This window comes from Mastomys coucha, unplaced genomic scaffold (genome assembly GCF_008632895.1).
Source record: "Mastomys coucha isolate ucsf_1 unplaced genomic scaffold, UCSF_Mcou_1 pScaffold12, whole genome shotgun sequence".
Lineage (NCBI taxonomy): Eukaryota > Metazoa > Chordata > Mammalia > Rodentia > Muridae > Mastomys > Mastomys coucha.
In genome coordinates, this window is record NW_022196894.1 from 88,354,813 (window position 1) to 88,370,404 (window position 15,592).

Consider the following 15,592-nt stretch of genomic DNA (forward strand, 5'->3'; position numbering starts at 1 on the left):
GAGAGAGAGAGAGAGAAAGAGAGAGAGAGAGAGAGAGAGAGAGCAGTCAGGGTAATGAATGGCATAAGCTTTAATCCCAGCACTTGGGATGCAGATGCAAGCAGGTATCTGTGAGTTTGAGGCCATCATGGTCTACATAGTGAGTTCTAGGCTAGCTAGGGTTACATAATGAGATTGAATCAATCAATCAATCAATAAATGAATAAATAAATAAAGTAAGAATTAAGAAGTCAAGAAGGGTTACAGGACAGGGATAGGTCTCAGAGGTGGAAGGGGAAGAGTGGGTGTAAATGATCAAAATACAGTATACACATTTATGAAATTCTCAAAGAATTAATCAAAACATTGTATACATTTAAAAAAAATCTAAAGGAGATTTAAAGTAGAAAAAACCTGATGTTCTTACTTCAACTATGGACATAGATTTGTATAAATAAAACATTAGCTAACCGAGTCCAAGCCTGCACTTTAAAAACAAAAGAATGATTTAATATCTTGTTTATATGATTTGCCACATTAATGGACTGAAGAAAAAAAACTGTATTGAGGGGCAACAAAGGTGAGCATTTGGAAAACTATTTATGATTGTTTTCAGAACCCATACAGGACTATGGGTTAGAGGAACTTCCTGTACTTGAATGTGATTCTATATCCCCAAATGTATAGCAACCATCATGAATAATGGATACCCTTGAGGAGCACGAGTTATAATCCAGGATAATAGAAAAGACACTGCTGTATATGGCCCATACTATTGCCTATCATCATCAGTTCTAGCTAATGAGATAAGCCAAGAGAGACACATGAGAGAACTAAGACACAAAACCATCACCTGCCCCAGAATTTCAAGAGAAATACAAGCTAAGGGTTTATCAAAGTTGTCACATATTAGGTCTAGTTTCCAAAATTGGTAGCAATGCCTCTATACCAGCAGTTCTCAACTGTGGGTCACACACAACCTTTTGGGGGTCAAATGACTTTTTCTCAGGAGGTCCCATATGAAATATCCTGTGTCGGCCACCTTACCCGTCCAGTTAGAAGTAAGGAGGCAAACACCGAGCCCTTCTCCATGCAGATTTTATTCAGGAACCTTCATTTTTACTTCTTCTCTAGCTAGCTTCTTTTATATTCTTCTAAATCTTCTTCTTACGTCTTACTTATTACTACTTACATCTTATTAGTTACATTTTATTAGTTACATACTTATTCCTAAGTCTACATCTTACATCTGTCCTTACATCTTACTTCTATCTTTACATCTTCTCTCCTATCCGATTACCAGTCCCAATTCTACATACTTACTATCTCTCCTAACCCATCACCAGCCCTAATTCTACATACTTACTATCTCTCCTAACCCATCACCAGCCCTAATTCTACATACTTACTATCTCTAAATACTTACTCACTACTCTACTCTCATACTTACTATCTATACATCTTACTTCTATATCTACTTACTTCTATTCCCTACATACTTACTCCTAATACTCTCCAGCCCCCAGCCCTTGCGGGTTAAATACTTTCCCTGGTCCCAATCAGCATCAGCTACGTGGCAAAGCACAATAGGCTGCGGGAAATCATGCCAGCTTGCATCACAAACTAGAGGCACACAGCTTTTCCAACTAAGGGCTTGTTTATCTCAATGCTCTCTGCTCTGGCCAGAGACCAGGTGTTCAATATATATGTATAGGGTGGCAGCTGCGGCTCCCCCACAATCCTGCATATTAGATATTTTCATTACAACTCATTACAAGAAAAATTATAGTTATAAAGTTGCAACAAGAATAATTTTATGGCCCAGTGGTGGTGGCACACGCCTTTAATCCCAGAACTTGGGAGGCAGAGGCAGGCAGATTTCTGAGTTTGAGGCCAGCCTGGTCTACAGAGTGAGTTCCAGGACAGCCAGGGAGATACAGAGAAACCCCATCTCAAAAAACACCAAAACAAAGCAAAAAAGAATACTATGTACCACTTATAAAGAGAAAATTGTACAAGTACTCTGATTAATAGATATACTACATTCAAGGAAAATGTCTCTACATTATAAACTTGTAAATTCTTTCTAAATACAGCTATCACTATCTCTATCAAAATTAAAAAACAATACACATTGATTTAACTTATATGGAAAAATAAAGGTTTATGAATAGCCCAAATCAACTTCAAAAGACTAAAAGACATCTTGCCTTATCATGCAAGAGGCTGTAACATGCCTTAGAACCATAAAGCTAGAACATCATGGCAAAAGCATAGAGAGATAATTCAAAAGGACAGAATAGACACGATGTCATGGAAATGTGGGTTCATGACTTGGAAACATGCCATGGATCCTGGGACCGAAAAACTACGTCAACAGCTGGAGGGTGGAGAACCATCTTTCTCACTGTGGGCAGACACCCCTGAGCCGGAGAGCAAGGTTGGAATTAACCCTTTAGTACTGAATTACTGGAGAGATTCAGTACAGTGGTCATGTGTTTACCTTAACATAGCTAGAGCTGTATAGACAGAAATAAATATAGCTATGTATTCTGCCTAGGTCTATGGCTATGTGCATATTTTCTTTTGATTTGGTAGGCTTAGGAGCAGTGACATCCCAGTAGCAGACCACGGTTTCTGTTTTTATAACTTTACATTTATTTATCTATTGCATGTATATGTAGGGGGTTATGCATGTCATGGCTTGCATGTGGAAGCCAGAGGACAACTCCTAGGAATCATCTGTTAATGTATAATTGGTACATAGTAAACTGCACATAGTGACCACATGCAAATGAATGAGTTTGAGCATTCAATTATCAGCCCAACCAAGGTAAGACATGTCCATTCAGCTCTCAGTTTCCCTGTGTCCCTGGAGTGTGGTGAGGGCTGTGGGAATTTTAGAACTAACTTTCCTTTCATAACCCCAACTTTATAGCAATCACATAACAAGCTCCCACTTCTTCCTCTGCCTGTGAGACAGTCCCCTAAGCACCTCATCCTTGCCCTAAGAAACCCAGTGTGCATCCTAAGCTGACCTCAAATCATGGCAATTCTCCAGCCTTAGCTCCTGACTGCTGGGATTGCTAGTGCGTGTCACTACATCAGGCATGAACTTATACTTGGTTTTGTGAGCTTTGCTATTTTAAGTACTGCATGCACGTACAATAGTAATACAGGATCTCTCCTTTTGTCACTGGCTTATTACTCAAGAATGGAAACCAGGATCGTGAGGTCATATCTATACTCCTGGGCTCAAGAAAATAACACCACTTATAACTCTCCCTTCAGAAACCAAAGCCAGATGATTGTATAGAGACAATATGACAGACACAATCAATGGGATATTATTCAGCCTTTTAAAAGAAGGAAACCTTGCAATATATGAGAACAGAGAAGACCCTGGAGGACATTCCAGGTGTCTGGTAGATGATAAAGGCAGTGCTTAAAACCCAAAGAAGTTGCTGTGGGCGACTGCAAGATGCAGTCATAAATTCCTCCCACCAGGTCGCATACCTCTCGGCATTTTAACCTTGGAGTTCTTCCTCTTAGGGTGTGGCAACATCTCTTCACTTGTAGGGAAGCAGCCTGGACTTGCGGATCTCCAGGAGTAGCTCAGCACCAGCCTCAGCATCGCCAGCATCTCTCTTTTGACTTCTTTCAATGCTCCTGGCTTGTTTATTTAAATGACTCTAATCCCATGTGTTTACATCATCTTCTGTGTTTACTTTGGTCTTTACTGTTCTGCTTCCCTTTTGTGCACTGATATTTTAATAGCATCAAGTTTGCCTTGTTTTGCTGGAGAAACCCTGGACTTCTAAGTCCAACTGTAACTGTGCTCTCAGATGGGGCTGGGCAAGGTGCAGGAAGATTGATAGAACCGGTGGGTGGGTCACAATGAGTACTCTATAGATAGAGAAAGAATATAGTCAGGGTGACTAGGACAAGCAGCCATCAGACACCACAAGGTTAGGGAAATGGGCCATGGCAACCCAGAGAGCAAGACATCGAGATGGAACATGACCAATGTGTTTTTATGTTGCTGTAACAAAATACTTGGGGCTGAATAACCTATACAGAGGTTTCTTTAGCCAACTGTTTTGGAGACTGAAAGTCTAAGAACCATGACACAGATTCTGGAGGGGGGCACTCCTAGAGCGAAGCCCACCATACAGGTAGCCCATGTCATGGGTGCATGTAAGCTGAGAGCTCACATGTTGACACAGGTTGGTGAGAGAAGCAGCCACGAGAAGGCTCCCACAGCATCTTTGGGAGAAGATAGGCCTTGGTAACATCTGAATCATTTCGATTTCTACTTCCCAACCTGAGCACCATAGGGAAAAACCACAAAGGCTGTCTCTTTGTCCAGCATACACTGCTAGTCCAAGCCAGCTCTGTTTCAACACCTTGAACTACTTCCCTGTCAGCAAGGCCACAACTCACCAATCTGGGATTCAGTGGTGACTGTGATTTAAAAGGAAGGGGGGGGGGCAGACAGAAGTCAACATGGAACAGGAAATAGAGTAGTATTGCTCCATAGGACCATGACGTACCCAACAGGCACACACACCCCAAGAGTAAATAACTGTGGTTCCTTAAGAATAAAATAAAAATAGCTCTCCTTTCAATTTACTTTATGGTAACTTTTTTTCAGACTGCTATATAATTATTATAACACAAATAATCACTAAGTTCTTTGGATCTGTTTCCTAAACATATCGTTGGGTATCTGTGTTTGACTAGGGACACCATGAAGAATTATCAAGACACAAACAGCAAATGGGACCTGGGAAAATGTGAAACCTGCTCTGTGCCCTTTACCTGACCAAAGATCATGTGTTTGCTTCTGAATTGCCTTTGTTAGGCTTTGACTGACTTTGTTCTATGTAGTTTAAAGTCTTCTGTGGAGAATAACCACTTATAATTTACATATTTTTGTAACCCAGTTTCATAGCAGGATTAGTCACAGTGATTGAAATGTAAAAGCACCCCAGTTTGCCAGTGAGGGATGGATGGTAACAGATCTGTGGGACTGTGCTGGCTGGTTCTGTGTGTCAACTTGACACAGGCTGGAGTTATCACAGAGAAAGAAGCCTCCTTTGAGGAAATGCCTCCATGAGATCCAGCTGTGGGGGCATTTTCTCAGTTGGTGATCAAAAGGGGGGGTGAGGGTCCCTTGTGGGTGGTGCCATCCCTGGGCTGGTAGTCTTGAGTTATATAAGAGAGCAAGCTGAGCAAGCCAGAGAGAGCAAGCCAGTGAGTAACATCCCTCCATGGCTTCTGCATCAGCTTCTGCTTCCTGACCTGCTTGAGTTCCTGTCCTGACTTCCTTTGGTGATGAACAGCAGTGTGGAAGTGTAAGCTGAATAAACCCTTTCCTCCCCAACTTGTTTCTTGGTTATGATGTTTGTGCAGGATAGAGACCCTGACTAAGACAGGGATGTTTCTCAGACTATTCGTGTAACAGTTGTTGTCCACCTTACAAAGGAATGAAATCCTAATGTGTGCTACAGAATGGATAGCTCCTGAAGGCATTGTAGGAGCTACATACAAAAAGGACAACCATTTAAATGAGGTTCATAAAGTACTATCTCAAATCTATAGACTTAGAAAGTATTGACTAGGAACTGGGGATAGAGGCATGTGGCATTATTACTTAACGCTTGTTATGGTTTGAATGTAAATGTCCCCCACAGGCTTATGGGATTGGATGCTCAGTTTCCACCTTGGTGGTGCTGTTTTGGGATGCAATCTTTTAGACATGGGGTCTTCCTAGCAGAAATTGGACGAGGACTTGAGAGTCATAGGCAGGCTTATATTCCTGCCAAACTCCTGCTTACTGATCCCAGAAAATATGAGTGAGCGGCCAGCCCATACCCTCATCAGGACAGACTGCAGCACAGACAGCGCCTAGCCCTCTCTTCCGTGAAACTGTGCGCTAAGATAATCCCTCTCCCTTAATTTGCTTCTCCAGATGTTTAGCAACCTGGATGAGAAAGGCAGAGGATGCAATAGCCACAGATCTAGGGAGATGAAGAACTGTGGAGGTAGACCGTAGCTCTGGGTACTCAGTGTGCACAGATTGAGTGCATGTCAAAGAATGTGGATGGATAATTTTATGCTGCACGTATGTTGCCATAATGCATGTTTTTAAATTCATGGTCACCGTAAACATCTGTGAGACAGAGATTAAGATTCCCACCTATGGAGAGCCCCCACTGGTGGTTCATTACAGCAATCACGTCCCGGCTGAGTTTGCAGGACAGGTCTGAAAGTCATCTGCATCTGCTGCAGCCTACCTGAATCAATCACTGCATTGTTAATGCAGTCCTACACTTCTGATTCATGGGATTCTTCAGGTGTGGTAATTCACAGGCATTCAGAGTGCTGGAATCTAATTCTGGGGGAGAGCAGGATCTGGTCCTGGTGGGAGCAGACACCCACTCTCTTCTCAACCTATAGGTGGAAAATATCAGAATCCAAGGGAAGCCCTGAAGGCTGCTCTGAGAAACTTTTGGTAAAGCAAGGTGAGCTGTCTGAATGAGAATGGCTCCCACAGCTCATACATTTAAAAGTTTGGTTTGCAGTTGGTGGAACCATATGGGAAGAATCAGGAAGTATGGCCTTGTTGGAGGAGGTGACGTTTGAGGTTTGTTTTGTTTTGTTTTGTTTGTTTGTTTGTTTGTTATTTCTGAGACAGGGTTTCTCTGTGTAGCCCTAGCTGTCCTAGACCAGGCTTGCCCCTGCCTCCCAAGTGTTGGGATTAAAAACGTCTACCAGTTTTGCTGTCTCTCTTCCTCAAACTTGTGGATCAGATGTAAGCTCTCAGATACTGCTCAAGCATCATGCCTGCTTCCCACATAATGATCATGGACTCACCCTCTGAAAGTGCAAACAAGCCCTCAATCAAATGCTTGCTTTTATAAGTTGTTGTGGGCATGCTCTCTTCACAGCCATAAAATAGTAATTAAGACACTGGGCCAACTTGAGCCCTCTGTAGGCCTTCGGAGACCTCCATGCCTCCGGTTACACCTTTCTCCCAGCTTCTGATTGGAGCTCAGGGACTCTTTCTGTCAAGTTCTCTGAGGTCAGAAAGCAAAGCAGATGGAGTAAGCTTCCTCCACAGCAGAAGCTGCAGCTCAGATTCTTGGTACCCAGGCCCTTGTCCTGCACTCCAGCTTAGTGGACAGTAGTGGTCAATAGGATGGGCTCTGTGGTCAATGAACCAAGTTTCAAATCTGAGCTCTGCCAAGACTAGTCCTTGTGCTGAGGGTTGGGAAAGAGTTCATAGCTAAAGGAGCCAGCCAGGGTTGGGGCTTTGCCATGAGGATGAACAAAATCGTTTTATAGGCTTATTGTTTATTGAGCATGTGATGACATTTAGTTTTAATTTGAACCTTTGGAGTTACTTTTCTCTTTAAGACAGGGTCTTGGGTATCCAAGGTAGGCCTTGAACTTGCTGGGCTGCCCAATCCTTGAACCCCTGACCCTCCAGCCTCTATCCCCCCAACAGCTAAGACGATAGACATGAATACTTAAACCCTGTTTCTGTGGTGCTGTGAACTGAACCCAGAGCTTAGGAGTGCTAGGCAAGCCTTCTCCAAACTGAGCTGCATCCACTAATGTTCATGATCAAATAAAGATTTCTCTTCTTAGGCAGTTATGGAAACAGCTTCCAGATGTCTCCTCTGTGTTCCAGCAGCCCTGAGTCTCTGCTGGACATGGGGGTTTTATTGTCTTTCTGGTCCACTATCTGGAACCCTGCCTGACCCTGTTTTTCAATTCCCAGTTCTGAATCCCTCTTCCTTACTCTCCTGCAGTCTTCCTTGGGCCAGGCACACTTCTCAGTCTCCTCCTTTCCCCAGCAGCCTCCCTGTCACCAAGACTTCTGGGACATGCCTGAGTTTTTAGACCCTAGCTTTTCTTTGAAATGCCAGTTGAGTGCAACGTCAGTTTTCAAGTAATGCAAAACCTGAAAAAGAAATAATATTGCACCTTAATTTTTTTTAAAAATGCATTTGTTTTTATTTCATGTTTTTCTCTGTGCATGCCTGGTGTACTCAGAAACCAGAAGAGGACATGAGATGCCCTGAAACTGGAGTTACAGAAAGTAATCAGCTACCATGTGGATGCTGGCAACCCAACCGGGAACCAATAGTGGCAAGGTTTTTGAACCACTGAGCCAACTCTCCAGCCCCTAAACCTTTAAAGCAATTACCTGTTTTAAATTTAAATCCATTACCTGTATATGCATGTATCTGTATGTGGGAACACATACTTGTGAGTTCAGGGTCCTGTGCTCACATCTCCAGGAAAGGGTGTTGGATCATCTGGAGCTAGAGTTCCAGGTGGTTATGAACCACTTGGTGTGGATGCTAAGAATTAAACTTGGATCCTCTGTAAGAACAGTGTCTGTTCTTAATTGCTGACCCATTACCTCAGCTCCACAAAATGGATTTTTATAATTAAAAAAAAAAAAAAAAAAAGAGCCTGTTGTAGTCCAGGCTGGCCTTAAACTCACTCTGTTGCTGAAGGTAACCTTTAACTTATGTTGTTCCTAAATTCACCTCCCGGCTGCTGGGATTATAGACTCACACACTTTGGCTTTTAAAGCACTGCTGGGTAGTAAATCCATACGTGGTAGGCATGAACTCTACCAACTGAACTACAACCTTGACCCAAAATAAACCTTTCAAGTTGCACATTTAAAAGTACAAAGTGTAATGGGCGTAGATGCCACTGTTGGTGTTCAGTATCACAGTTAGATTGCACTGATGGTCTCTAGAAGGACTATTTGATATCAGTCAATGCTATCCTTGGACCCTATGCATTTGGCTCTAGATGGACTACAGGTACAAATACCAGTTAGCCACTATATATATATGTTCTTTTTCCCTTTTCTTTCATTTTACATGTATGGGGCATTTGTCTGCAGGTACATCTATGCACCAGGTGCATCTTAGTGCCCGAGGAGGTGGGAAGAGGGCTCCGGGTCCCTTGGGACTGAAATTAGAGACATTTGTGAGCTGTTATGTGAGTGCTGGAAATTGAACCCAGGTTCTCTGGAAAAGCAGCCAAAGTGCTCTTAACTGCTTGTCTATCTCTCCAGTCCCAATTCCTACCTTCTCTAAGATCTCCTTCAGCAGACTTTGGGGCTAAACATTGTCTCAACAAATTTTCTAGTACTTTCTAGCTTCGGTAGTCCCCACTACTCAGGCTGTCTGTTATTGATGTGGAACACCTCTAAAACAAACCACCATTTGTTGCTTTCTAAAAATAAACCCTTTTAAGCCTGGAGGATATGTGGCCTTTCCCTGCTGAGCTGAAAGGTTGGTTTCTTCAAGGTTGACAAACAGCTGCTTACATCTTCTCAGAAGAGCCCATCTTTATTGGAAACGGGAAGCCTTAATGTGATAGCTCAGGTGAAAGGACTTGGTTAGACCTGAAGTTTAAGTTCAAAGCCCTCGACCTACTCTAAAGTCGACTTAGCTCTGTGTGGAGCTAAGTAACCAAGCTCTCAGAGGAGACAAGCAACATTGCTGCAACTCAGAGCTAGGAAGAAGCACAGAGGAAGGGAGACACCCAACTTTCAAGGTCCCTTAGGGGTACTTCTCCCAGGAAAGTTGTGGATACAAAGTAGCCTCTGAAATTCATTCAAGCCAAAGCGAGCTTGACCAATGGCACACAGCATACAGAGGGGGCGCTGTTCCGTTGACATCTATTCCTAAGGGCTGTGCCTTTCAGAGCAGGGGCCTTCTTCCGCTCCTGGTTCTGGGTGAGCTAGTATCCGCAGTGTCTCTATCTATCATTTTATAATGGGCAGATAAATGGTGTCTTTTATTAGTAACTATGTATCTCAAAGGGTCGGGAACAGTTTATCCTTTAGCTCACTCTTTATCAGACTGCATTTACTCTTTTCTTCTCTCTAAGCCTAGGGTGGAACTCGGGTCCTTGTGCACAGTAGACAAGTGCTAGAGCACTGAGATACAACCCCTGCCTTTCACACTCAAGTAATGTTTATTGCGGTGCCTTTAATCTGACTGGATAATCAAATGGTTGTAGCCACTTCTTAGCTTTAAAATTCCATCATAGAAGAAAGAGCAGGGAGGAGTGTTACCTCAGCTATTTCGTTTATTTGTATGTTTACTTGTTCCTTTCTTATTTATTTATTTATTTATTTATTTATAAGTGAGTAAGTGGCTTACTGAAGAGTTTATTTGGTTTGTTATTCCACAGGGAGAAATGAAAATGGCCAGTAGCTATGACAGCAGGCAGCCAGAGCAAGAAACTGAAGGGTCACATCTTCAACTACATGCAGAAAGCAGAGTAAGAAAACTAGAAGCTGGGCCAGAGAATGGATGGAGTTTAACTTTCTTGCAAGGTCTAGCCTGGTAATCTAGGGAGCCAGAGAGTAGGGAGTCTCCTGTGCTTGCCCAGTCTGTAGTCCCTTCTTCTAAGGCAGTCAGTAACTCACAGGTCCCTCTTGGAGGATGGACAGAGAGTCGAGCCATTAATAGACAATCTGGATGGACCTCCACACATGCCTTTTGGCCCACTTGGGAATCACCCAGGTGACACAGAAGCCTGGCTCCCTATCTAGAAAAGAGCAGCTGAACACTGCTGCCTTTGGGACCGACCAGGGCTGCCCTTTGACAGATGTCCACCATTGTCAAGAGGAAAGCCCATGGGATGGTGGGATGGCTTAGTGGGTAAAAGCTCAATCACCAGGACTCCCATAGTAAAAGGAGAGCATCAACTCCCCCAAGTTGTCCTCTGATTTCCACATGTATCCATGGCACACATGCATGCGCACGTGCGAGTGCACACACACACACACACACACACACACACACACAAATTTAACTTTTCTCCAAGTTAATTTTTTTCCTTAAAGATTTGTTTATGTTTAAAATAAATTCAGTGTGTGTTTGTTTCTATGTGTAGGTGCAGTTGCTCACAGAACCTAGAAGAAGATGTTAGATGCCTTGGAGTTAAAGGGATAACAGTTGTTAGCTGCAGGATATAAGTGCTGGAAACCAACCTCTGGCCCTCTGCAAGAGCAGTACTTGCTGTTAACTGCTAAGCCATGTCTCCAGCCTCTTGAAAAATAAATGAAATATTTCATCTTAACTAAAAAGACCAAGGGGCAGAACAAAAGAAGCCAGGAAATCACCTTCAGCCCCTCCCTCCCTCCCTCTCTCCTCCTCCTCTTCCTCCTCCTCCTCTTCTTCCTCCTCACAACTGCCTACTTCCATGTGTGATCCTTCATCCTCATAAAAGTCTTCTCTGGGCTGGGAAGACAGTTCAGTTGATGAAGTGCTTGCTGTGTTTGTATGAAAACCCACACATCATCCCAGAAATGTGTGTGCGGGGGGTGGGGGGGGGAGGTGAAAACAGGAGGACCCCTGGGGGGCCAGTCTAGCTGAATCATGAGCTCCAGGCTAATGAGAGACCTTGTTTAAAAAAATGGTGAATGGTGCCTGAGGAATAATACTCAAGGTTGACCTCTGTCCTCCTCAGGAATATACATACATGCACCCATATAACACACTCCCACCAAACACACACAATATTTTCAATTCTTCTATGGCTTTTCTTCCCTCTGGACTCTCTCATGCCAGCCTGAAGTACAGCTCTGTGCTTTCCTCTGGACCATCTCCCTAGACCCATTATTTCTACATGATTTGAAAAACAGCTTCATTGAGAGATAGTATACATACTATTTACTCACTTGTTTAAAATATATGATTCAATGCCTCAGGGTATATTACGTTTTTTAAGCTATGATACACTTATATAATTTTTTCATTTTAACTGTTTTCCAGTGTACAACTCAGTGCCTTTAATTATGATGTTACCACATATTACAGAACTTTAAAAAACACCCTCAAAGAAGTTCAAATAGTCATTAAGCAATAACTCCTGACCCATCTCCCTCCAACTCCTGGCCTCTAGTTGACATTCTGCCCTGTGACCCTGCTGACTAGACATCTCCTGTAAGTGGATTCATATTTCATTGGTCCTTCTGTGTCTGGTTAATTTCTCTTAGGATAATTTCTTCAAGGTTCATCCACGTCACAGCATGTCCCAGAGCATCTCTCCATTTTATTGCCTAATAAAAATCTGCATTGTTATCCCTTCATCCATTGACAGGCGCATGGATCGCTTCCATTGTCTGGCTATGAATCCTGGTAATGAGTCCTGGTGTGCAAGTATCTACTTCAGTCACTAATTTTGGTTCTCTGGGGTGCATTCTCTATGAAGTTCCCCTTTTATCTGAGGTATGATACTACTAGGCACTTTACGCTAACTGGCACTTGTTGCATGATTTTCCAGGTCCAATTACATTAGTGCAGAGGAGACCTGTGATTGGACAGGGAAAAGGGAGGCAGAGCTAAGGATTGCAGAGACAGCTTCTCAGGAGAGAGAAGAGGAGAAAGAGAATGGAGGTGGATATGAATCAGCATGGCTATAACCAGCTACAGGTAGTTATAATATCATAAGGTTAGAATAATTGGGATAAAGCTTTTATCATTATTAATTGGCTCTGAAATTATTGTATTGGCATCTTCTAAATTGTGATTTTTAATGATACATAAATCTGATTGGTTAACTATTAGAGTTTCGATTTTACCAGGTTACTGAGTATTGTGATATCTAACCTTGAGGTTGGTAGATCAATTTGGTTACTGGAATGTGAGACAGAGCTGGTGGGACCCCACCGGGGCATAGTGTTACGGCCCACCTATGCAGGCACTAGAGTGGGAACCTGCCGCTTCTTTTTAATATTTCCCACCATACACACTTGCAATCCTCCTGCCTCAGCCTGTGCCAGGATTTCAGGCATGCACCATCACATCCAGCTGGACAAACCATTGATGCCTCCAGTTCCTTCGTGCTCATCTGCCACAGGGCCCCGTCCCCTGCTGTCCAGTGTTGGGGAAATCAAACCCAGGGACTTGAATAGTCTAAGCAAATGCCATTGTATCAATCCCTAGGTCTTATCAACAATAACGTTTCTCTAACAGATGTCCAACCACCCTACTTCTCTATTCACAAACCTTCAACAGTCTAACATTGAGATGCTCATTCAGATCCAAGAAGATGATTCAGCTCACAAACATGAGCATGTGAATTTGATCCCCGGAATGCATGCAGTAAAAAGCATGACAAGGTAGATAGCTTGTAATCCTCGCACAGAGTAATAAAGACATGTAGGTCCCAGGTCTCACTGGCCAGCAAGCCTTCTCGATGAGTTCCAGGCCAGTGAGAGACCCTGTTTCAAAAAGAAAAAAAAAAAGTGGATGGTACCTGGGGAATGATCCCCCAAGTTGTCCTCTGGCCTCCATGTGCATGCCCACAGACCCCACATACATACCCATCAGATAGACATACACATGCTTAGCCAAGCCTTCAGAACTGGAGTTGGGGTCTGCCAGTCTCCAAGGCAGGAGACTTAAATCTTCTCTGCTGACTTCTCTGCTCCAGACACCCTAGACTTTCCACCCTTCTGTGGAGACACGCTCCTTTCAGATTTTAACCTTCAGGCCCCTCTTTCTTCCTTTTTTCATTATTATTATTATTATTATTATTATTATTATTATTACTGTGTACATGTATACATATGCATATGAGTGAGGAAATAGAGAGATGTCCAGTTCGCTGGAGTCATAAGCAGTTGTAAGCTGCCAGATGTGCGTGCTGGAAATTGAACTCAGGTCCTCTGCAAAAACAGTATGTGCTCTTAGCATCTCTCCAGCCCAGGTTCCTCTTTCTGAGATGATCACACACCTCCAGATCACTGATCTTGCTGGCTCGAATGTTGTAGTTAACTCTTCTTGTCTTTTCCATCCGTTTAATGATAAACATTTCCCTAATGTCTACACTCCCTACCCCCAGCCTGCCTCTCACTCTCCTGTGCTCTTTCAGTTCCTTGTCTTTTGTGATGATTCACTCATTGTGGTTGGTCCAAGGTCTTGTTTTCCATGTTGTAGTGATGACTCTTATGAACCGAACACCTTCTCTGTGTCTTAGGCTGCTTCACACACTCCTGCATTACCTGGTCACAGCCTGACAATATGGACACATGGGGATGCACTCTCAGTGTCAGAGGCATCTAGAAGCTTCTTCAGCCCCAACAGCACAAAGTTGCCTGCCCTTCTGTGCCCTCAGGGATCGTGGTTCAAAATGTCTGACCCCATCCCTCAGGGATCATGGTTCCCTTCCGGTGTCAGCATCTTCATGCCCTGCCAAAGAACATGGCGCACACTAGTCACCAATCTATACTAGATGAGGGGAAAGATAGAAGTGCAGGAGGGACTCGATGTCTGCATGCTCTTTCTCCAGTGATCTTTGTGAGTTGAGCAACCTTGCCTACTCTCCCAGCCTCAGTTTACCCAAAGTAAGACCTTCATATTAAACTTATATCCCATGATTATTAAGGTTGTGTGTTTTTTTTAAAAAAGATTTATTTGTGTGTGTGTGTGTGTGTGTGTGTGTGTGTGTGTACAAGCGCATGCCTGTGCCTGAGGAGGCCAGACTAGAGTTCGAGGTCCCCTGAGAGATTCAGGGTGGTTAGAAGCTGCCAGCGCTGGATGCTGGAATCTGAACTAGTGTCCTCTGGAAAAGCAGCAGCAAGTTCTATTAACCGCTGAGCCATATCTTTAGCCCAAAGCTATGCAAACTACACCTCTCCATACAAACACCAATATTTAGCATTTTCTTCCCATCCTCAGGATCTCAATTTGGGCGACCTAGCCCCTGCAGGATGTGTGGCTCTCATCCTCCTTGAATCTAATGGTCCAGCTCTGGGTCAGTGCCACAGGGAGGCAGCGTATCCTCTTGCTCTGCTGGTCTGGCCTCCGCACTCTGAGCTCTGCTCCCAGAGCTGGGCGTGGCTGAAAGCCTGGATCCGCCCTTGAGCCTCGTTATCTACGTTTCCGCGTCAGGCGCTGGTTGAACTTGGCAAGCCTTCCCGGCTGTGGATGGGGAACACTTTGTGCCGAGCGCCCGCCGGCCCGGCCCTCCTCCTTCCCTCCGGCGCCGCGGGGCCTGGACGCCTGCGCTGTTCGTAGGTCTGGGGTCTCTCAAGGCCGAGTGCCTAGCACCTGGCCCGCAGCTCCGGACTCCCACTCATAGTCCCCGGTGTCGTCACCGATCTATTGGTCTACGGGTGTCCAAATCCGTGGACGCCGTGCGTAGTCAACAGGGTCATATAGATACCGTGGCCCATTTTAAAACAAAGCTCAATTATAAGCGCTCAGCGACTGTTTATTCCAGCCCAGTTTCAGATCCCCGAGGGCTGCTGTCAACTAGCACCTACAGGAAGCTCCATCCGGGCAAAAAGAACCGGGCTCGGAGCCTCGTGACTGGTCTGAGACTATCAGTTCGCTCAGGTCCAGACCGCTAGAGCCTAGGCAGATCACTGTGTGGTGGGCAGAAAGGTGAGGACCCAGTCTCCCATTCAGTGCGATAGGAGGTACTGCGTGGTTGGTGGCTGAACATCAAGCGCTGAAGGTGGCAGAGACAATAAGGCCTCTCTCCAGGACCCCCATCTTCCCACGATCTCCTCTCCCCTCTGGTCAGGGCTGTACGCTGTTGCGTTGGATCTAAA